Source organism: Hibiscus syriacus, unplaced genomic scaffold, assembly GCF_006381635.1.
Source record: "Hibiscus syriacus cultivar Baekdansim isolate YM2019G1 unplaced genomic scaffold, ASM638163v2 tig00000477_pilon, whole genome shotgun sequence".
Taxonomy (NCBI): domain Eukaryota; kingdom Viridiplantae; phylum Streptophyta; class Magnoliopsida; order Malvales; family Malvaceae; genus Hibiscus; species Hibiscus syriacus.
Window position 1 is genome coordinate 5,029,703 of NW_024061790.1, and position 24,895 is coordinate 5,054,597.

Genomic DNA, 24,895 nt, shown 5'->3' on the forward strand with positions numbered 1-24,895 from the left:
TGATGAAGCTGATGATTGTTATATCTCATATGCACTTGTTTTACAGTCGAATGCTACAATATTTATACCTTCTTCAATTCTAGGACGATAATGATTCGATATTATAAATTAGGCTTAAATATAGAATAAGTGTTTAAACTATACCGCTTTCCACGAATGGGTGTTTATAGTAATTTTTTGAACGATTACGGTGCTGACGTTATAAACGTTACCACTTTAGATTCTTCGTTCATAAACACTGTTAATTTCCTTTATTAAGTGACGCGTGTCACATTCTGATAATTTTAACAATTTTATTTTAAATTAAAAAAATATAATTATATATTTAAAAACACACACAAAAATTTCAAAATAACCCCAAAACTTTGAAAACTTTCATTTCAACCCCTAAACTCATGTTGGATGCCGTCCTTTGCCGTTGACAAAGCTTCACCCTACCTCACCTACCCCCGACAATAAATACTTCCATGAAATCGCGACCGATCAACGACCAATAGACGTTTTGTACCCCACAAATTCTAGGATAAAAATCGCGATCTCACACTATTATGACGGCCAATCGGTGGCAACTATGGCGTCGTATGACTACGAGGATGACAAAAACTAAGTCGGTGGCGATTGTCGTGGCCGAAAAGGGCGTCTTGTTAGGGTTAGGTTTTAGGATTTTCATGAATTTTGGTGTTTTTTAAATTTAAGAGAAATTAGGCTCTTTTATAAATATAATAATTTTTTTTTTTAAATTTAAAGTTACTAAAATATAACATGTGTCACTTAACAGATAAAATTAACGGTTTTTACAGATAAAACACTTAAAGTGACAACGTTTGTGATGATTAAAAAATATTGTAGGCACTAATCGTGAAAAACATTATAATTTAGACACTTATATTTAAGCTTATAAATTAACGATTAAACTTACTAAAAGCCAAAATTAAATTTCAATTAATATGATCCAAAGCTGCCGCTTCATGATACAAAGCTGCCGTTTTGATGAACCAAAGCTGCCTGATTAAATCAGAAACAAACACATAGTGAAAACGCCGTCCGAAGTTCAGTACAAAAAGATAAGGCTGTTCGACGCGAAAGAGTGATAATTTTGATGAACGATCAGAATATATGAAGAAAAGATATATCTAAAATATGATGTACAAAAAACGAATTAAACAACATCAATGGTTAAAAAGATGATTATTATTCTTATAGTTTTCAGAAACAAATACAATATCTATAATATATTTAACCGGTTATTATCAAATGATTAAAAATCTTTCAAATATATATTAACTTGTAATCATTTTAGACTAATAAAGAAAATGATATGGGACAAAACATTAATAGTAAATAAATCAACTATGAAGCATGTAAAAAAAGTTATTATCTATACTAATAATTAAAATTCTAATTGAATTCATATAAACCAATTTGTAAGATTCGATCGAATAACCAAAACTTTCAACTATCCATTTTTTTTTATTTCATAGAATTCACTAATTTTATTAAAAAATTAAAAATATCTAAATTATAATAAAGAATTATAACCATAATCGTAAAATAAACATATAATAAAAGATATTTTTTTAAACACAAGAAAACTAGTCACTTCACATAAAGACTAAATAAGGAAAATGTTAAAAAACCTAACCAAATAAACTCAAACAAAAGGTAGATACGAACAAATCCGATCGCATCGACAAACAAACCACAAAAGACAATGAAATTATTGAAAGACCACAATCAAACCACAAATCAAAATCGAATGACGTGAAAGATCAACATGATAACAAATATGTGTTATCTTGATCAATCGTGATGATACCAAATCTAACCCTATAAAAAAGATAAACAAAAATAATAGTCAAACAACCGAAAACGTGTCATAAAAGAAGAAAAAAAACATGTCATAATGGAAGAAGAAGACATACCATAGCATAATTACAAAAAAAAATATACTATAATAAAGTAAATGAAAAATAATAAATATCGACGATCAACAACTAGCATCAAAATTAGTGTTACCGCAAATCATAAGGATCTAAAAGAAAAAAGAAATTAATGATGACTAAAGAAAAGGGAGAAAAATAGTACAAACCCTAATATTTTAATTTAAAAGTTAAAACTATCCACTGTCTATCTTTTATTAATTTAGATTTTCGAAATATTTTTTTACATATAAATTATTTTTTTCTATTGTTAATATAGCAATAATTGATTTTTGTTGAATTTGGTAAGGTGAGTCAATTGGAATATCAATTATGATAGTTATAAATCTCTCTAATTTATAAGTATAATAAATAGTTTTGCAAGATTTCTTTAAATTTTGATTGATTTTAGTGTGATGAGTCAATTTGAATACCAATTCAGTTGATAATTATAAATTTATCTTTATTTTTCAAGATAGATTTTTCCTCTTCTTGATGCTTTGAATAACGTTGATTGTTAGTTTTTTAGGGTACAACAACAAACGATCACAACAGTAAGTACAATAGTAATAAGCAGTAGAACACAATCTTATTTTCTCTATCACCAGAAAAAATGAATTTTGAAGGAATATTTTCTAAATTGTGTGTCAACTAACCTTTATATAGTAGAGAGAAAATAAATTAAAAGGTTAAGATCATTTGACGAAGAGACTTAACCTTTCACGAAGATAATTGTTGAAAAGCTAATATGTATGATTGAATGGATGCAACTTTAAACCAAAAATTAATAACTCTATTCACCAAGTGACAACTTATTATTAACGTCAATATTATTCAAATAATCTATTATTTTTCCAATAATCCCCCACAAGAATGAAATTTATAGTTCAAAAACATTGACTCAATGTGGTGATTAATTTTAGAGTAAACTACACGGGAGACCACTAAACTATGGTAAAAAATCAATTTGACCACCGAAGTTTCAATTGAATCAATCAAACCACCCAACTATTTAAATGTTTCAATCAAGTCACCGACCATTAATTTTTAACAGAGATGATGACATGTCTGTTAATAAAATTGACATAATTATATATTTGGTCCTTAATATTTACTTATTCTATCAATTTTGTTTTCCTTTTTCACAACAAACCAGAATTCTTTTTCTTGGGCAATACCAAACTAGAATTCACCAATCACGTGAACCCACTACAACAAACCCATACATACAAAAATCTACATTTGTTTCCCATTCACCACATCGCCGAAAACAAGTATTTCCGGCCATTAACGGCGTTTGCATTATAGCTCGCCCCGGTAGTCTTCTCCACCAAAAGATTACTCGGATATATCGGGTATGAACCTGACCCGAATATCTCGGTGTAAGCCGAAACTGCCTTCAATGGCGCGTTGGTCGACCCCTGAAAATACCCATTATTAATCGAATTGGTAACGGTGTTAGCCAAAAGGTGCCAAGTTAATGATCATTCCATCAACCCCAACGTCTCTGTTAGGAGCAACTAAAGGTGGCGTTTGGGGACCATAAATAGGTCGGTGAAATGGCCAGGCGCATTGATCGGGACACTGAGTCTTTGAGTTCCCAACACAGATAAAGGTACTACGAACCAAACCACGAATAGACCTGTAAGTCCCGCACCTCATGCAAAAGCCTTCGACGGCTACATCTTTGTTCGTGAGGATGATGCTGATAGTATTAAATTTTCCGACCAAGTCTGGCAAGTGTGAGTTCTTAAGGGTTTTACCAAGTAGGTAGTTTTCGAGGAGGACTTGCTTGCCCACAACTAAGGTGGATGAACCGCTCTTGTATTTCTCAGTCGTTTTCCACCATGAAGATGTCGAAGGAAGCTTGAGGTTGGCAAAACTCAATGAGTTGATGAAATCGACGATTACGGAGCGTTGGGAAGGGGGTAAACTTGCCGTACCATATGAGATTGACAATGATTTTGCCCTTTTAAAGAGGGCCATTATGGTACTTCAACTCCATAGGCTGCTCTTGAACCAACTCGTAGAAGGAAGAATGGATGATACAAAATAGGAAAATAGTGGCAAGTTTGTAAATAGAAGTTGCCATTGTCTTAGTTATGGGAAAATCTTGAGAAAAATATCAACCGGTGGCTTGATTGATAGAATATGTAAATATTAAGGATCAAGTATAGAATTATTCCAATTTTATTAACGGGCACGTCATCACCTTCGTTAAAAATTAACGGTCGGTGGCTTGATTGAAACATTTAAATAGTTGGGTGGTCCGATTGATTCAATTGAAACTTCAGTGGTCAAATTGATTTCTGACAATAGTTTAGTGGTCTCCCATGTAGTTTACCCTAAATTTTATATTTTGATATTTGCATATGATTTGTAGGTGTCCCCTTTGAACATTCCATTGTGAAAATATGTTTACCTTATTGGTGCCCTTGAACTTTCATTATGTTTGTGTCAGCGATGACATACCTCACACAAATACATCATTGATAAGAATTTGGTTCTCATGGTTATGTCCATATAACCAAGGACATCTCCTTGTTCTATAAGAACTTAGAGTACTATGTCTCAATAAGCTCTTCGAAACATCTTCACTTTAATCTTATTTAGGTGATTTATGTTGTTCGGTTCACCGAAATATACAGTGGTCATTAAAATCATTTCTTAACCTTTTTCACATCTTAATCATTGTTTTCTTTATAAGAATGGACTTGGGATAAGAACACCTAAAGTGACTTCACAAGATCTATATAAGTAGGTTGCCCCATTGAACCTAAATCTTAGGATCTCCGATTAACTATGTTGAGTTTTCTTTCATATACCACCTTAACAATTCATGGGTTTCAGTCTCATTCCTCTTGATGTTTTTATCAACTTGATCTCAATTAAAACATTTGGTTAGCATATCCGCAATGTTTATCTTTTGATCTTACAAAACCAATAGATATAACTCCAATTGAGATCAATTGTCTAATGATATTGTGTCGATGACATACGTGTTTCAACTTACCATTATACATTATGTTATGTTCTCTACCAATTGTTGCTTGATTATCACAATATATGTATATTTTGGACACATACTTTGGTCATTCATGAATATCCTCCAAAAATAATTTGTAATCATTCTTCTTATTCTTTAGATTTGTATAGAGCTACAAATTTAGATTCCATCGTGAATCTGGTTGTAATTATTTTCCTTGAGGATTTCTGTGACACAACTCCTCCTCTTGATATGAAGTTATAATTACTTATGCCTTTGGTATCTTGAATATCATATATTGTTAGTTCTATGGATCAAATGAAATAAGCAAATGAAAGGGGTGAATTGACTTTCAAAAATTTTGTGGTAGAAGTAATAAAAGATAGAAAATTGGGCAACGATATTAGAGTGGTTTGACTTCCAGACCAAGTATATATCCACTAACTTAGCATTTACACTAATGATTTCTCAAATTTACTAGATTTTCTAACCTTTGAGGACAAGGTGTAACCTTACAATAACTCAGAAGGTTTATACCCCAAAACCTTATTTACACACTACATCAAAAGTGTTATGTAGCGGCGTTTTAAGGGCAAACGCCACAAAATTTAAGCATGTGAAGCGTTTACAATACAAACGCCACAAAATGATACTTTAGCGACATTTTTTCAACAAACGTCGTAATAGAGCGGTAATTTTACGGCGTTTATAGCTCAAATGTCGGAATAGAGTTGTTTATAGTGGCGTTTTTTCAACAAACGCTGTAATAGAGTAGTAATTTAGCGGCGTTGTTGTACAAATACCGTAATAGGGTTGTTTATAGTGGCGTTTGTTCAAAAAAGATGCTATAGAGAATTAAATTAGCAGTGTTTATCAATCAAATGCCGCAATATGTTGTTTATAAAGGCGTTTTTATAAAAACACCATAAAAACATGTACTACAGTGGCGTTTGTTTAAAAAATGCCGCAAAAGGGTCAATATATGCTCCACCTTTTTCTCCTACCCAATCCCTAAAATCATTTCAATGCTGCTTCCCTAAAAGGGATTTCTCTGGTACAATAACGACCCTCACACGATTCCAAGCGACGTCGTCTTCTGTATGTCCCGGCGACCGAATTGGCCCTCTCACTAGTGAACAGTTATCTCATGATTGCACGGTTTGATCCCTTCTCTCACTACTGAACTTTTTCATTTATTTTTTGTTGGTATTCTGAAAATGGGGAAAACCCAGAAAGCTAACGTAATGGAAAAAAAATAGCTTTCGAATAGGAAAAGAATATATATACATATTGTTTTACTGGTTTACTGCTTGGGAGAAGTGTTTTTTTTTTCTTTCGAATAGAAATTTAATTGCTTTTGAATAGGAAAATAATAGCTTCTGAAAATGTGAATATCTATACCAAGAGCAAGTGTTGCATTCAATAAGAGAAATTATCGTCGGAATGTCCACATGGCGTCTTTGCTCTGACGATGGATCAAATTACTGTTGGGAGGCTATTAGTTCGAACTTGCCATCGAAACTCGATCATGACCCGAAAGGCCCTCCTATTGCAAAATACCCTTCCATGGCCGATCTTCTGATTGAAGGTAATAATTAATCGCTGAAAGTTTATGCCACTATATTTTTTATTTTGTACTCTAAAATTTCATAGATCGCACACATGTAGGATGTTCAAAGCTTATTGAGAACGATGATAGAGGAGTGGATAAATACCCGATGTTTAGAACCGAAATTGGTAACTCTGTGGCGTTAAAAGAATCTTCAATTTCAAAAGCAATATCTATCCTCAATGAAGATGACGTTGCCTCTACTGATACTCCAAGTAAACATTTCTATCTTCTATTTAATTTTTTTAATGTTTGCTTCAGTTCCAAAGCCACCTCCAATCAAGTTTCATACTGCAGGTGGAAGGTCGTTATCTGTTTCAAGTGAAGCACTGCAGCGCGCGAGGAGTCTTCTTGGTGAACCGGATTTAGGGGATTCATTTGGTGAAATGGATGAAGAGTTTCTCCATATAGAGTTTTCACGGAGGAAAAACTTAACGATGCATCGTCAAACAAGGAAAAAAGCTTTCTTACGTCATTTCCCACGAATGAGCAATGAAGAATAAATTCTAGTAAACAATATGGTGACGACTGTTTATGCATAACTTTAATGTTTCTAAATTTTAATGTATTTTGTTGTTAAGTATTTTTATGCATAACTTTTGTATCCTAAAATTAAATGTATGGTTATTGGTAATTAGATAAAACTACATGATAGTAACTTTAGTTTATGTAGAGCATAAATGAAATAATTAAAATCAAGTAAGGTTATAAAATAAAGGTCATTAGCGGTGTTTGTATCAATAAGCACCACTATATATCATACTTTTTTTGTGGCGTTTATATCAATAAACGCCGCAATAGGTTTACTATATAGTGGTGTTTTATCAAGAAACGTCGCAAAATATTAGTACTTTTCCTGCGTTTTTATACAAACGCCATAATAGGTATAATCTATAGTGGCGTTTGGATAACAAACATCGTAAAATATTTATATTTTAGCGGCATTTTAGCACAAATCCCGCAATAGGTCTAATCTATAGTGGCGTTTTTTCAACAAACGCCACAAATATTTTTACATTAACGGCGTTTTTGTACAAATGCCGCAATAGGTGTAATCTATAGTGGTGTTTGTTAAGTAAACGTCGCAATAGAGTTGCACTATAGAGGCATTTTTGTACAAACGCCGCAATAGAGTTTAACAAAGTGGCATTTTTTACCTAAACGCCGCGATATATCTGCAAGGCGTTTTTTGAAAACGCCGTGCTATAGAGGCTTTTTTTTAAACGCCGCAAACTTAGATAAAAAAACCCCCCCAAATTTTATGTTCCCTCTTCATTTTGCAGTTCACCGACGAACCCTAAAACCCCCAAATGAAATTTCACCCTCAAACTTAGATCAAAACCCCAAATCTCTTTCCATCCAACTCTCTCATTCTTCATTCTCCTTGGTTTGATCCATCTTTCCTTTCTATTCAACACAGGTATCATCTCCCGCAATCTTTTGTCGAGAGAATTGAGCGGCAGCAGCCATCTTCCAAAGTCGCTCCTATAAGCATATAAAGAACCAAAAAGTAAGTCATCTTCAATGTTATTTTCAATGAATAGATCTTTTGAGTGTTAGTTTAGCATTTTACTTTGTGCTTTGTGAAACGAAGCAGTCAAATAGAGGCAAATTCTCCTTCATCTGTTTTATCGTTTTTCACTCCTCAAACCTCATAATGGATGCTGAAACCAGTTGCTCCAGACAAGAATAAAGGTAATGTTCAAGCCTAGTGGTGTCCAGCCCCAAAAGCAATGTCTTATGTGAACTTTACATTTTCTTTTTTTCTTGGTTTGTACGCTGTTCTTGTTTGCTTTGTGAAAAAAAAAGAAAACAGAGGAGAAACCAATGGCTTATCCAAGCCATGAAACATAATTCCACCTCTTTTATTTTTAATGTCCATAAATCATACCTATACATCGCTTTAGGGTTTAAAATTATTTTATTCTAATATTAAGTTTAGGGGTATTAATTTTCTATATATAGTATAGTATAGCCTGATTTAGTAATATACTGTAATCTTATTCATAAACTGATATCTTAGAAAAAAAATGTAGTTTTTACTTTGAAATGAAATTTAAGACAGAGTATTTGTATATAGATTTTCCCTCCCTTTAGTTGGTTGGTCTTACTGGTTTTTGGGAAAGAAAATCATGAACACAACTTTAGCCGGTGAATTACATCTGTAAGATAGAATACAATGCAAAGCTCTATCGTTTTATGATAATACTTGTTACTATTAATTTGTCTTGTTGTTTGTGCAGTGTCCCATCTTAAATTTAATTATCATTCATGCCAAAAGTATACAATAGTTAAATCATTATTCTCTTTGTTTTTAATTTTAACTTAGAAAATTATTCATAAAACGAGTGCAATCACATGTGAGCAATGAAAATGGTTTATCGTTGGTGTTCAACATGGAGCATAGGTTGGTCTTTGGCTTTTATGTTAAATTATTTCAATACCTTTTTTATATTTGAGCCCCCTTTTTTATCACTAGCCCGGATGTTCACTTCACTCCCTTTTCTTTCTTTTTATCACAGCATCTATCTCTTATGTTTCCTCTTTCATACTTGTCATCATATGATCCATCACCCTGCCCTCACTCACTATAAACAGTTACGTATTGTAAAAGCAAAGTTCACTGCTACTACTTCCTAAAAACTTCCTATATCCTACCGAGTAGGGAATATCATTCTATGTGATAACCAAAGTTTGGAACTAGTCATGGACATTGTAAAAATTTAATAAGACAAAGGATTATTATTTGCTTCTACTCTAGATCGATAATATGACCGGAAAAAAAGGATGACAATTAAATATATCCTTTATGGTTGTTAGATTATTACATGTGTAAGTTCTATTTTTGTCCTGTGTGATACTCTCGAGTTCCATTTTTCCGGTCATATGTACTTTTCATTCTCACTTTTGTTTGTCTTTGTCATCTCTTTTTCCATCTCCAACCCCTTTAGCTTAATAAAAATAGTTTCATTTTCAGCTTTGGTTGCATTTGTTCAACGTGGACATTCAGAACCAGTTGAAACTACCTGCTCCTTTCCTCCAACAATATCGAGTTCCTCATCTTATTAAAAATAGTTTCATTTTCTATTAATTCTTTAATTGATTGAAATTGTAGTTATCATCATATTTTACAAAGGGAATTTTTCCTTGTGAAGATTGTCTGGGAGTTTGATGTTAATACGGCGTGCTTTCATTGATACTCTCTTAATATGTCCTCTTAAATAATTGTTTTATTTTCTAGTCACTTATGATATTAGAAACTTACCTCTAGTTGTCTCTTCAGATATCATAAGTGTCAAATTAATAACGACTACGTGTCTAATAATAAAATTTGAATCTAAACATTTATAGTCTTGTCATTCAACTTATCAGGTTCTTTAGCTTCTATAGCGGCGTTTGAGTTCTTCGGTTTTTCTGTGGAACTCGTTTGTGAGAAAACAAAGGTAATGTTGTTTCCGTTTTACTTTTGTGTTTTTTATTTTCATTATTTCTTGAATCTTTATTACATGGAAGAACGGTAATGAACTTCGTCACGAACAAATTGTGATACATGAGTTTGTTTAGATTTAAATGCTTGATTTCGATGAAACATCTGTGAAAATGATTAGTTCTATATTATGCAGTTGTATATATGCACCATTATATTTTTTTATAAAATAACAGAGATACTCTTGCCCCCATAAAATTTATGGAGGTTTAACATATGTGAAAGTGATTAGTTCTATATTAAATATGATATTTTAATGCTTATGTTTAGGTTCTAACTTCTGTATAATATTAGCTTTTAACATTTGAAATTGAAACTCTAGAAATACGAAATGGATCAGAGTTGGATGGATTTCTCAAGGGTAAGCGTCGAATATCGAAATGGAGTCGAAAACTTTCTAAATTTAGCTTTTGTGAATGCAAGACAAGAGAATATGATTCTTTGCCCTTGTAAGAATTGTGTGAACATTAATTGGCACATTCGTGAAGTTGTGTACGAGCATCTAGTTGTTTTTGGATTTGTTCGGGGGTATAGAAAATAGATCTTTCATGGAGAGTTTGTATCAGATAGATCTTCTTCCATGAGTTATTCGACTTATCCTGCTCCTTCTCACCATCTAACTTTCAGAGAAGATGACATGGAAGGGATGTTACGAGATGCATTTAATATGCACAATCATCAGCCGTATGTTACAGAAAATTATTATCAGAATGATGGTAATGATTTCATTGAGACGGGAAGAATTAGATGTGATGAAGAGCCAAATGGAGAAGTGGCAAAGTTTTACAAGTTGTTGAATGAAATGAATGAACAACTTTATGAGGGATCAAAGTTTTCAAAGCTTTCTTTATGCCTTCGTCTTTTCCACTTAAAATGTCTGGGAGGGTGGACTGGTAACTCCTTTACGCAATTGTTGGAGTTAATAGGAGAAGTGTTTACTTTTGCAAAAATCCCTCAATCATGCAAAGATATGAAGAAAATGATAAAAGATTTGGCTCTTGGATATGACAAAATTCATAGTTGTCCGAATGATTGCATGTTGTATTGGGGTGATCGAAAAAATCAGGAGTCTTGTCATGTATGCGGAAATCTCGATGGATGACTAGGGAGGCAGAAAATGTTACTGAGGATGAAGCTCAAGCACGATCAAGAAAGAAATCGATTAAGATTCTACGATATTTTCTTCTCATACCTGGGCTACAAAGATTGTTTATGTCCTCTAAGACTGCTGAGTCTATGAGGTGGCATCATGATGGCAGAACCAATGATGGAGTATTACGGCATTCTGTAGATTCTTTACCTTGGAAGTCATTTGACAACAAGTATCCAAGTTTTGTGAGAGATCCTCAAAATGTCAGGCTCGATCTTGCAACTGATGGCTTTAATCCATTCAAAATAATGAGTACTTCGTATAGTACTTGGCCTGTTGTACTTGTTCCATACAATTTGTCTCCCTGGATTTGCGTGAAACAACCATATTTCATCTTATCCATGATAATCCCTGGCAAGAAAGGCCCCAGAAATGATATTGATATTTACATGCAGCCACTAATTGAAGAGTTGAAACAGTTATGGGAAGGGGTCGAAACGTACGATGTGTTGATGAAGGAGAACTTTAATTTACGCGTGACTTTATTATGGACAATTAATGATTTTCTTGCTTATGCAAATTTATTTGGTTGGAGTTCCAAAGGTCATTATGCTTGTCCTTGTTGTGCTGCATAAACATGTTCGGAGTGGTTAGTTAATGGAAAGAAGTTCTCATATATGGGACATCGTCGGTGGTTACCTGATAATCATAGATTTAGATGTTAAAAGAATATGTTTGATGGTGATGAAGAGTTTCGAAATGCTCTTGACCAAACAATCGAGTCTGAAATATTCAAAATGTTGAAAAATATCAATTTTACTTATGGAAAGATGAATCAACCAAGTAGTACACGATCAAAGCAAAAGGAAAAGCAAGTCAATTAAGAGGTTGAAGTTGACCAACAAAGTGATGATGAGTCCGATGAAGAGGATGATCCAAATGAGGTAGATTTGTGGAAAAAGATGAGTATATTCTTCGAGTTGCCTTATTGGAAGAGGCAGATTTTGAGACATAATCTTGATGTAAAGCATATTGAGAAGAATGTTTATGAGAATATTATGGGGATCATTCTGAATGATGGCAAAAAATATAAAGATAATCTTAAGAGTCGACTTGACTTAGTGGACATGGGAATTCATCATGATCTTCATCTGCAATTACATCCGAATGGAAGATATTTCTTGTCGCCTTCTATTTTTTTCTCTTTCGGAGAAAGAAAAAGAAGTGTTTTGCATGGTGTTGAAGGATATAAAGTTCCCAGATGAGTATGCATCAAACATTTCTCGATGTGTCAGTGTTAAAGATCGAAGACTTTATGGTTTAAAGTTACATGATTATCACATATTAATGCAAGATTTACTGCCAGTAGCTGTTCGCGACTGCATGTCGAGTAAGGTGATGTCTTGTATCATTAAACTTTCTAATATAATGAAAGCCATTTGTGGGAAAGTTCTGATGGTTGAAGAACTTGATAAACTACAAGATCGAGTCGCATTGACTTTATACAACTTGGAGAAGATATTTCCGCCTTAATTCTTCACAATTATGGTGCATCTGCTAATTCATCTTCCTCACAAAGCAAGAGTTGGTGGACCAGTTTTCTATTGATGGATGTACCCTATAGAGAGATGTTAATTGAATTATATGTTTCAAATTACTACTGATTATCCCTTTTAATAAAATGTATTTACGTAGTATGTTGTTTTGTGTATAGGTTCTTGGGCAAGTTGAAGTCTTACTGTCGTAATAAGCGTTATCCAAAAGGATCAATTGCTGAAGGGTATTTGGCAGAGGAATGTATGACATTTTGCTCTAGATATTTGGAAGATGTTGAAACAAGATGGAATAGACCAAATCTAAATGATGTGTTAAGTACTAATGACTTACCTCAATATTATTTGTTTGGAAGTTATGGTCAACCATTAGGGAAAGTTGAAATTACACACTTAGATGACACCTCTTGGGTACAAGCACGTCGATATGTTCTTTTCCATCACGATTCAGTAGATCCCTTTCGCACGTAAGTCTTTCGGACCCAATCCTAATGAAATCACTTAATCTTTTATGTTTATCATTTTTTAACGACATAGTATACTTTATAGTGAGTTTAAAGAAGTCTTGAGATCTTGTGCACACTCCCGAATATTACATCAGCGAGAGACACATAAGTTATTCACAAAAACTTTTCACGAATGGTTAGGCCAGACGGTAAGCAACTAAATCATTCCACATACTTATAAATAATATATGTCTTGATTTTTATATCAAAATCAATGCAAATTAATCCACCATTCATGTGTAATAGGTTTAGAGTGGGAGAGAAGTTAGTAAAGATGTTAAATGGCTTTCTCAAGGTCCGAAGAGAATAGTTAAAAGATATAATGCCTTCCTCATTAATGGGTTCAGGTTCCACACGAAATCTCGTGAAAGATTAAAGAGGATACAAAATTGTGGAGTCGTAGTCACTTCGTCAACTATAAGTTATGCTAGTGTCAGGGACAATAATCCTTAGGAGAGAGAGGTCGATTATTATGGAAATCTTATGGACATTATTGAGTTAGATTATTATGGAAAACGAAAGGTTGTACTGTTTCGGTGTGACTGGGTTGATGTCAACAGATGCATAAAAAGATATAAATTCGGGTTTACAATGGTGAATTTCTCTCGATTAATTCACACTGGTCAACGATTGATGACCCATATGTATTTTCTTCTCAAGTGAAACAAGTATTTTACTATCACGATCCAATTGATGACGGTTGGTATGTTGTGCTCCGTAATACTCCAGAGACTTGATAGACATCGGGGATGGAAGTAGAGATGACATTGAAACAATATCAGAATGTTTACCTCTACAACTACAAGACTTAGATGAAACTATCCCTAATACAACACAATTTCAATGGGTTCGGGAGGATGTTGATGAAGATATTTATGACAACTAACATTACATAAGAATGTTGTACGATTTTATATCTTCATTTATTTATTTATAATGTTACAACTTTTAACATGTTGTCTGTCAATATATTCATTAATTAATTCGTTTCCTTATTACAAATGTTTGTTTATTACAGATATAATGCCGAGGAGAAAAATAAGTGATTTGCGGAATGTTCGAGGCTCTGAAGACCATGAACAAAGAAATAATGAGGAATCGAATGCAGCTGAGTCATCCGAATTTCCTGAAACTGTTGAAGAAGTTGTAAAAATTCAAGGCAAGCTTCGAAACTTTATTTATTAGTTTGTTTAATTTCAAAACTTACATTTAATAATTTCTTATATAGTTGAAAATGATGGAACGCGCAAGAGTAGAGGACGTACAATATTGAAGGAATTATACCAACTTCCTCTTGGGGACCGTGTCAAAGTTTCAAGAAACGATGTTGGTCAACCTATTGGCCCATAAGCACGTCTTCTATCTAGTTACTTAGGCATAGTTGGACGTAATGCGAATCTGCTATCGATCAATTATGAGTCATGGCGCGAAATGTAACATCCCAAAAAGCATGCTAGTGACCAAAATGCAATTTTGAAAGTTTGATGGTCAAAGTAGAAAATTTGGGAAAAATTTAAAGATATAAGTGGTATTTTCCCAAAAAGGATTTTATTCCATAAAAGGATTTATTTAGTGACCAAATTATAATTTTGGTCAAGATTGGTGACCAAAGTGTAAACTTTGAAAAGTTTAGGGACTAAAATGTAATTTTAAAAAGTTACAAATGGGTCACGAAAATAAGGATATAAATATATTATTTTCCATTTTTAAATGTTGGAAATAATATTTAATGGTTTAATTCCATATTTAGTCTGGATTGTTGGATTAAAGTGACTGAATTTTAAGTTTTCAAAATTTCAAGGGCAAAATGGTAAAGAGGGAAACTAGTTTGTCTATCTTTGACTATTGGAAGATGCTAAGGTTACTGTAGCTTGGTATTAATGTAAATATCAAGTTCATTAAGGGTAAATTAGTAAAGATATTTTGAGTTTAAGGGTAAAGTGGTCATTTGACATTTAATGAATTTTATATTCATTATTAATTAAAGAAAGATGAAGAATTATGAGATGAATTCATTCATCTTCTCCAACACCAACGTGAGCTTCTCTCCAAAGGTAAGAAAACATTTGTTTTCAATTTTTGAGCTAATTCCTTTGGAATTAGAGTTATGTCGTGAAATAAGAAAATGATCTACACGAAAAACGCTATCATTTGGTACCAATATTTCTTTATTCGATTTCAAATATTCCAAATTTAAGGGTTTATGTTCATGATAGGATTCATGAAATTGATGATAAATCTTGATGATTTAGAGGTTGTAGATTCATTTTCAAGCTTGATTTATGGTTAAAACATGTTCAATCTTTCTAGGAATTATTCTTTGAAAATTTGAGATGAATTTGAGTGAGAAAAATTATGAAAAAATTATATAAGGTCTGGAAATGATGTTGGAAGTATTTTACAAGCTTTAGAAAATTTGGGGACCATTTTGTAAATTTTGAAAAGTTAGGGGACTAATTCATGGTTTTTGAAAAAGATGTAAATGGTTGTATAATTGTCAAATAGTTGATGTATTATGCTGGAAATTGTTGTTTTGGAGTTAAAATGAGCATTTAAATGTGAAATATGACCATTGAGGAAGTTTGAAAAGATTGGTGATTAAAGTGCAACATTCACATAGTTAGTGTATCGATACACTGAAAAGGAAAATGGAATAGATCTTTCCTTTAGTTTAAGAAATGAAAATTAGAGTATGCTATTGAGAATACTGATATGTATATATGGATGATTGTGTAGATATTGAGCACAAGCAAGTTCTGAAATGACTGCAAAGTTAGGATAAATCCAAAGAGATAAATCATAGAAGTGGATTGGATATATAAAGTGTGAAAGTGAGTGCAATTTAATTGTACTTATGTTATTGATCAAACATTGGCTTGCGATGAGCCAGTGACAGAGTTACTATGGTAAGAAGTGACTCCTAAAATGTTATTTGATTGTGATTCTTATGTGTGTATAAGTACGTGAAAATGGATATATGTTACTATATATGAAATTATAATATAGGATATGTGACAAGATCTGTGTAATACATGAAAATGTGATATGTGTTGTGTAATAAACTATGTGAATTTATATAAATAATTAGGAGAATAAATGGAAAGGTGAGATAAAATAATTACTATTTACTTATAAGGTAAAGGGAAATTATATTAACAAATATTATTGATAGAGCACATAAGATTACATGTCTATCTTTTAATTTAATAAAAGTGTATATGTGATATGAATGACATGATTTGTACGATGTATGAATTCAAGAGTAAAGGTATGCTTAAATGATATATATATGAAATGAGATATATGAAAAAAAAGGTATATGTAACATGTGAATTATATGGAAGTGATCTACTGGTAAGTGAACTACGTGAATATGTGATATATGAATATATTTGAAAAATACATGTTATATGATGAAATATATGTTACATGATATGACATGCGAGTTTACATGAACAAATGAGAAATGATATAAGCCATATGAAACTATCTACGTGAATACATGCACTTATGATACATGTGATATGATATGAGATATATGTTTACACATACATGCGGTATGTGACAGAAGAAAATGTATATGTGATCACAAGAGAAATGACATGAATAAATGAAGCATAAGAAAAATGCCCATGTTATATGATACGAGAGCTATAGGTATAGTTGGCATGCCAAGAGTCGAGGGTTACCTATGTTCTACGAAACATATGAACGGTTTAACTGTGTTCTTCGGAACATATGGACAGTTACATAGGTCATTCGGGACAAATTTCATATGTCACTCAGTGGGACTTATACGAGCTGTGGTGACAGCATTAGTGCACAACCTCAATGTACACACATACCTTAAGTTCTCACAGGTGTACATGGGCTAATAAAGAGATTAAACAAATATACTGAATGTGATATGTATATGTGACTTGTTATATGAAATAGATCACAGGATTTATGTAATGGTGTATTGCTTGGTTAATGCATGATATGGTAATTACAAATGTTATGTTTAAGGGTGTTAAATTATAAAGATTAATGATATTGAATGTGAAATGTTAAACGTGTCGATAATGATATATGTGCATGTGGGTATGTGTTACATAAATGATATATGTTTTTATATGATATGATCGTAATAATTGCTCATGCATTTGATATGAATTATAGTTGTATTACATGTTTTATATGCCTCACTAAGTCTATGACTTAGCGTGTAAGTGATTTACACGTAGGTACTGAAAAGCGAGAGGATCAAAGCTAAGTTCAAAGGAACAACATATCTCCACTCAGAGGTCAGATCAGAAGTAGATTACATAGTATGTATTAGTATATCATAAATAGGTTGGCATGTAAACAAAGTCGTTAAATTATGTGTGCTCTGATTGAGTTTTAAGAATGTTTTAAACATATATATGTAAATGAGAACTTTATAGTGTTGAAAGATTAAATTTTCGTGAGTTTTATATGTTTTGTAGAAAGTTACTATAGCAGTAATGTAGCAGGGTATCAGTACCTGTAGCAGGGGTATCGATACCCCTGAAGCAATCTGGGAAATTTTTAACATTCGGTACTGTTCACTGTATTGTTCATGGTATTGTTCATACCGTATAGTACTGTTCATAAATATGTTTTAACTTGAATTTTTATAATGAAATATAATTCAACAATATATGATCGTATTTTCTTAAAATGAGTTCAAATATTTTGATATTTTGTAAGAATGTTGTTTTTAAAAGTTAATGTGACATCTCGGACTCGTATCCGGGTCGGGTACGGGTTGGGGGTGTTACACGAAATGCCTAATAGTAACAAAAACATGCATTAGATTTTGTTAAGGTAATAATGTCATTATAATAGATACTCTATAATAATTCAATACTAATTTATACTTACGTTGCACACTTATTTGCTGTATAGGATAAATTTTCTTTAGAGGTCTCTGATGATTATGTGAAGCAAGAGTTAGGAAAGGGATGGAGATACCACAAGAGCTCCTTAAAGAAGAAATAATTCAAGAATGATCTCAGCCTTGAAGATAAGCTACAAACAGTCCCACCTGGAATGCTTAGGTACCTATGGGAAGATGCAGTCAAATTTTGGAGTTCACAAAAAAGACAAGTATGATGTATTTTTCAAAATAATTTTAACGAATTATAAATCATCATTAAAATTGGTTGTTTGACATTGTAGGATTGAGAGCATGTTGGTGTTGCTAGCATGCAACAACAAAAGTTTACGCATACGGCTGGATCGAAGAGCTTTGCTTGTATAGCTAATGAGGAGGTATTATAGATTATTGACATAATTTTTTGTATTCCATGTACATACTAACTCATTGTAATTATATTATGGTACATTGTAGGAAAATACATCTGGTTCTAAAGTTGGTCGAATCCAACTCTTCGACATGACACATACGAAGAAGTATGGTAATCCTATGACTACTGAAGCTGCAGAAATTATGGTATGTTTATTGGGTAGATGTTTTAAATTTACCTGACTTTATTTATATATGTACCATGAAATTTTATATTTTAATTAATTATTCACTTTATTATTATGAAAAATTGAGGGAGAAAAGGGAGGAGTATCATGTTACTGCTTCGAATCAAGGTCTTGTTAATGATGATGACATTGAAAACCAAGCTATTAATGACGTTTTGGGTCCTGAAAGATATGGTCGGGTGCACTGTCAAGGATCATTCGTTACTCCCACCAAATATTTTTGATCCAGTTCATCACAGTCTCAATATTCCATATTAGAAGTTAGTCGTTTAAAACAAAAGTTGGTTGAGATGGATCAACAAATGGCTAGCATAAAAGCGTAAAATATAGTAAGGGAAGCAGAGAGACCAGCAACGGAAGCAGCGTAAGCAGAGAGAGAAGTAGTATATCAATAGAGATATGAAGAATTTGAAAAATGACTCAATGATATGATGCAAATGTTACAGAAAAAGCAACCTCAGAATCCACCATCATAGTCTCATTTATGTTATCAGCATTATATTAATGTTACTGAACCGTGTTTAACTGAACATATATTACGTTAATGAAAACTTTTACTTATTACATTGGATTTGATGTTGCTTGTTATGGATATATAGAGTTTGATGTTATTGATGTCATATTTGTTGGATAATGGAATAGGTTGAAAAAACATATTTGGGGTAATCAAAGATAATTTTTAAACTGGTTAAATTCTATGTTATTTAGCGGCGTTTATAACAAAACACGCCGCAATATACCATACATTTAGCGGCGTTTGTATCCTAAAAATGCCTCTATATACCAGACCTTTAGCGACGTTTGTATAAAAAAACATCACGAAATCTCAACACCTATTGCGGTGTCTGTCATCAAAATGACATTAAATCTCAACACTTATTGTGGCGTTTATGAGAAAAATGCCGCTAAATCTCAACACTTATTGCGGTGTTTGTCAGAAAAACGCCGCTAATCTCAACACCTATTGCGGCGTTTGTGATAAAAACGCCGCTAAACATAAAAACCTATTGCGGCGTTTGTAAGACAAATGCCGCTAAATATCAACCAACAAACGCCGCTATATATCGTTACCTATTGTGGCATTTTTTTGTTAACAAACGCCACGAACTTTAGCGGAGCTTTTTGCGGCGTTTGTCATAACGCCGCAGGTATTTTTTTCGGTGCTTAAAAATGCAGCTATAGGTAAAAAACGCCGCAAAAAGCCAGTTTGTTGTAGTGACACTCTCTCAACAAGAGGAATTATAAATTTAGAAAATAAAAAAAAGTCTCACAAGGCAAATGTGTTTGCACAGTTTAACTCTCATCCAATTCAGACTTGAGCAAATAAACAATGTAACTCACTTGTTAGAAATGAAAAATATGGCAAAATTAAGCAATATACAACTCTTTGACATTGGTATGTTGATTCAATAGTTTTATTGTAGTCCTTGATATGTATTGAGTTCGATTGCATACATTATCTATGAATTCTAGCCATTGGAGATCATTATAGTCATTACCTACAATAAAAAATTATATTTAATGCACAATTGATCAATCCCTTGATGAAAGGGGTCAATTATTTTTCAAAATAATTAATTGTTGTCAATAAAGGGATTGATCCTTTTCATACAAGATTGGTCCTTTTTGGTCTAGTAGTTACTGGAATCGAAGGGATCGATCCATTAGTCAAATGAATCGATCCTTTTACTAAGGGATCGATCCTTTAGTCAACTAGATCAATCATTTTACTAATGGATCGATCTTTTGACACAAAAAAATTGGAAACACATCTTTAAAGTACAAAAATGATTCAATATATATTTGAAAAGGTTTGACTAATTTAGCAAACATTTAAAACTTTTTTTCAAGTTAATTTGGATTTTTTAAATTATTTTTGAGAAATTTTAACTAATTCGATTAAGTCCAGAATTAATTTTATAGTTATTTGTTATATCAAAAATATAAATTCTACAAATATCCAACTAGAATAAGAGAATCCTTCTAATGCAACAGGATCTCTAGAACAATAAAATTTGTAATTTAGAGTATATCTGAGATATCTCAATACCCTCATAATCGATTTTTAGTGGTTCTCTCCTGGATTGCTTGTGAATCTACTTAATTTGCTTACAATGAAAGCATATTAAAATTAGTTATTTTATTTACTTAGAACTATCGGGTTATTAATACCCCTTAGGTTCAACCTTTGAACTCATATTGGAATTTATATTTCCTTGACTATTTATTAAAGTTCTAATTTTCTTTCATCTTTTTATTTTTCTTTTCATAATGCTAAGTATGATTTCTATCATGCTTACCTAATTTTCCTATTAGCCAAAAGTTGAGCAGCAATTCAATTCGTTTCGTGAGAATTAAAAAATGCTTCATACCTTTAGGTATCTTTCTTGATTTTCTGCAAACTAGGATTGACAATCGGCCTTTCCTTTAAACATCTCAACACTTTAAATTCAAAAGTGCACGTTGGCTTGAGTGTTGCTTTAATTACTGTTGGGAAGAAAAGTCAGCTTGTAGCAAATTCAACTTCTTAAGAACAAACTTAGATGTGGTTCGCTATGGAAAATCAAGATTAAGTTTGACTCTCATTGAGACATCATAATCTAAGCATGGTTTTTATGACACTTAAAGTAGCATTGATGTTAACATCGATTGTCGTTGTTAATCCAAACAAGGATTAAATTCCAAGGATTGACTTTGGAAACTAGTTCACAAGATAAAATAATAAGTTACGAGGGTTGAGCTTTGTAGACTGTAACCGGCAAGAATCTCGAAGTAAAATCTATTTCTGTGATCGAAACAAATTGAGGTGAAGCGAAGCTGGAGGCTATCTCTCATCATTATTATTTTCAATTATCTATTTTCTTATTTTTATTTATTTCAATTTATTTTGTCAAATCCCCTTTATTTTCCTTTTGTAGTTTTGTTGGATCAAGACCAATTCAAACCGACATTGGAAATAGTTAAGTACCTACAAATCAACCTTTTCTTCTCTATACTACATTCCTAGCTTATTTAATTGAGAAAAAGGCTTTATTCATTTGACAATTATGACACTTGTTATCACGTTAGTAAGTCTCCTATATTTCATGTTAAATCTTAAATTTAATTTTTGTGGTACGTTTTACCATTTAATTGTTACTTCCAACAATGAGTATTTTGTTAACATATATATATAGGGTTATATATCCATCAATAGTGGTTTTGACATGCATACATTTGTCACATTCATTAATTCTAAATCCATTTGATATCATAGTACTTCCAAATTTTCCATGCCACAACTTTTGGTGCTTGCTTAAGTCCATACAATGATTTCAAAAATCTACAAACTAATCTTTCTTGACCTGAAACTACATGACCTTCAGGTTGTTCCATGTAAGTCCCTTCAATATCACTATCTAGTAAAGTTATTTTAACATCTATTTAATGTATTTCAAGATTCCACAAAGTGAAAATTACAAGTATCATTCCTATAGAAATTATTTGTGATTCAAGTGAATATGTACAAAGTAATCAAGATCTTCCTTTTATCGGTAATATTTTATAAACAACTTGACCTTGTACTTATCAATTCTCTTATTTGATTTCATTTTCCTTTTGAAAGTCTATTTAGAATTTAATGATTTAATTCTACGAGGAAGATTCACAAATTCACACGAATAGTTTTGCATGATGAAATCAATTTTACTCTTGGTAGCATATTTTCATAAAGTGCTTTCAGATGAGCATATATCTTCACTATAAGTTAGAGGTTTAGTCCCTAGCATATAGATTAGAAAATTTGATCCAAAGGATTTCCCCCCCACTTATTTATTCCTTGTTGGCTTATTTTCAACATCTTGTTGATCATCTAGACCGTCTTCACCGATAGTCTCTAAAGTTTGTTTCGTTAAACTTGATTACTTCCCTAATTTTATAAAGGAATATATCTTTTAAAAAATGATGCATTCTTTAATTTCAGTATTTGTTGCTCTGAATCTCGTGGTTTTTTAATTTTTACGGAAAAAACCAATATGTTATTATATTATGCATAACCAATCCCAAATATGAATCAATCACATTTATGATTAAAATGAACAAACAAACATAAATAAAATATTGTCCTTTCAAGTTCCATTGCTAAAATTAGTTCGGATATATTAAGATACATTAATCCTAAAAACTTTAGGATTATAATTATAACGATAAAGCTATTTAGGAAGCTTCAAAACACAATTACTGTTTTTCATAGTTACTCGATAATATATAGCAATTAAGGCTACTTATATAGTAGGGTCAACTACATCATATACCATCGAACTTTAGTCACTGTATCGTTTATACCACTAAACTTTCAATTTTACCTATAGCACTGAACTTTGATTTTCGTTTCAATTATACCACTGCGTCGTTAAATCGTTAACTGTCGGATCAAAACAACACCATTTTGATGAGGTGTCTACGTCGACTTCCATCAGCCACGTCATCGTGCCATTACTGATTTAACGATTCAGTGATATAATTGAAAAGAATGCTATAATTTGCAAAATTAAAAGTTCAGTGGTATAAATGCTATAATGCCTAAAGTTTGGTGATATCAGATGTAGTTTACCCTATATATTATTTGTTTTCAAATTATTTTCTTGTTTTGGGTGGCGGCACCGCCTTCGCCTTCGTTACTATCCTGCTTTCTGGAATTAGATCCTTCAGAGCAACAATGGAGGCATCGGCCGCAGCAAGAAGAAACACAACAATGGACCACTTGATCCAACATCGTTTTCTTCACTAACCTCTTTTTCACTGGAAACACAGCTGCACTGCCTTTCTTTGCTTCTTTCAAAGATCTATCTCCAACCTTCTGATTAAGCCCCATCTCAGGATTTTCAACAGATACTTTCTAAGAGTTGAGATATGCACTTAAGGTGTTTGATCAAAGTTCTTGTTTAGTTGTTTATATAGAGAGAGTTTCAAAGAAACGCGAAAATGGTGCCTAATTGGCCAGAGAATCCTTGACTGGCACTGGTTTTTGGGACTTTATATTCCCATTTTTGTTGAAACCAAGAATCGAGATTAGGTCAATTAGCAACTTTAAAAGTAGGACACCGCGTGCAATACAATGATATATGAGATCATGAAATAACTTACGTGTATTGAACTTGATCTCAACGAATCACTAACGTCATTGCACTTTCATCATTTATTGATGATAGAATTTGGTTTAAACTTAAAACTTTAAAAAATTTAGAGGTTTAATATAAAATTTTCAAAAGATTTAAAAGATTTCTATTTACGTTTTTTCTTTCAAAAAAAATTGGGGTCTTATTAAACTTTTTAAAAATTTGAGAGGCTTAACGAAGATTTTTAAAAATTATGGGAGAATTTTAATTAAGAATATTAAAAAAATTAAAACTTAATATAAATTTTTAAAAATTCTTTGAAGGCCAAATTATTATTCTTTTGAAAATTTTAAGGGTTTAAATCTGAATTTTCAAATTTTTTGGGAGCCATGACCCCACTTAGTTCCGCCGTTGGTTTTAACTTAAGTAGATTAGATGATGATTCACACAATATTAATAAGATTATAAATATGATATTAAATTTTAAAATATTATAAACAAATTACTTAATTAATGGATAGCTACAAACACAAATCGAGTTACTAGTTACACTCAACACACTATTTATCAATTATAGTAATTATATTACTCAACTTATTGATTATTACAAATAGATCATTCACTTGTAACTAAAAATTTATAATTCGTTACACACTTACTAACATAATGATAATTTATAACAATCAACTAATTGAGTAATTTGTTTTTGTTCTTTTGAAATTTAATAATCTATTTATAATATTAAAATTATAATTCGTTACACACTTAACAACATAATGATATTTTGTAACAATCAACTAATTGGTAATCATTTATCATTGAATACATAATTAAAGGAGACAATGTGTATTTTAAGTAAAATAAAAGATGAGAAATGATGGGTCAAAATTGGACAAGAAAATGCATTGTTCAAAACAAAAAGAATCAACCAACAGAGGTTGGTTCAAGTGGTAAGTATCTTGATATCGTTTAAGAAAGGTCTAGAGTTCAAGTCCTTATGTATATAGAAAATTTATGTTGAGATACTCATCCGCCAAAACTAGGTGAGCGAACCAAGTTGGTCTGGATTATACTTTCACTCCATTATTATTTGCTCTTTTCAATTATTAAGTTTTTGGATAACCTATATGTTTAGTACCACATCTATCAA

The 24,895-nt window shown here is 32.0% G+C and overlaps 1 pseudogene; it reads right to left on the minus strand.

The window, feature by feature from the left end:
* Positions 1 to 3,172: 3,172 nt before the first annotated feature.
* Positions 3,173 to 23,501, minus strand: LOC120206283 (annotated as a pseudogene).
* Between the last annotated feature and the right edge of the window lie 1,394 nt (positions 23,502 to 24,895).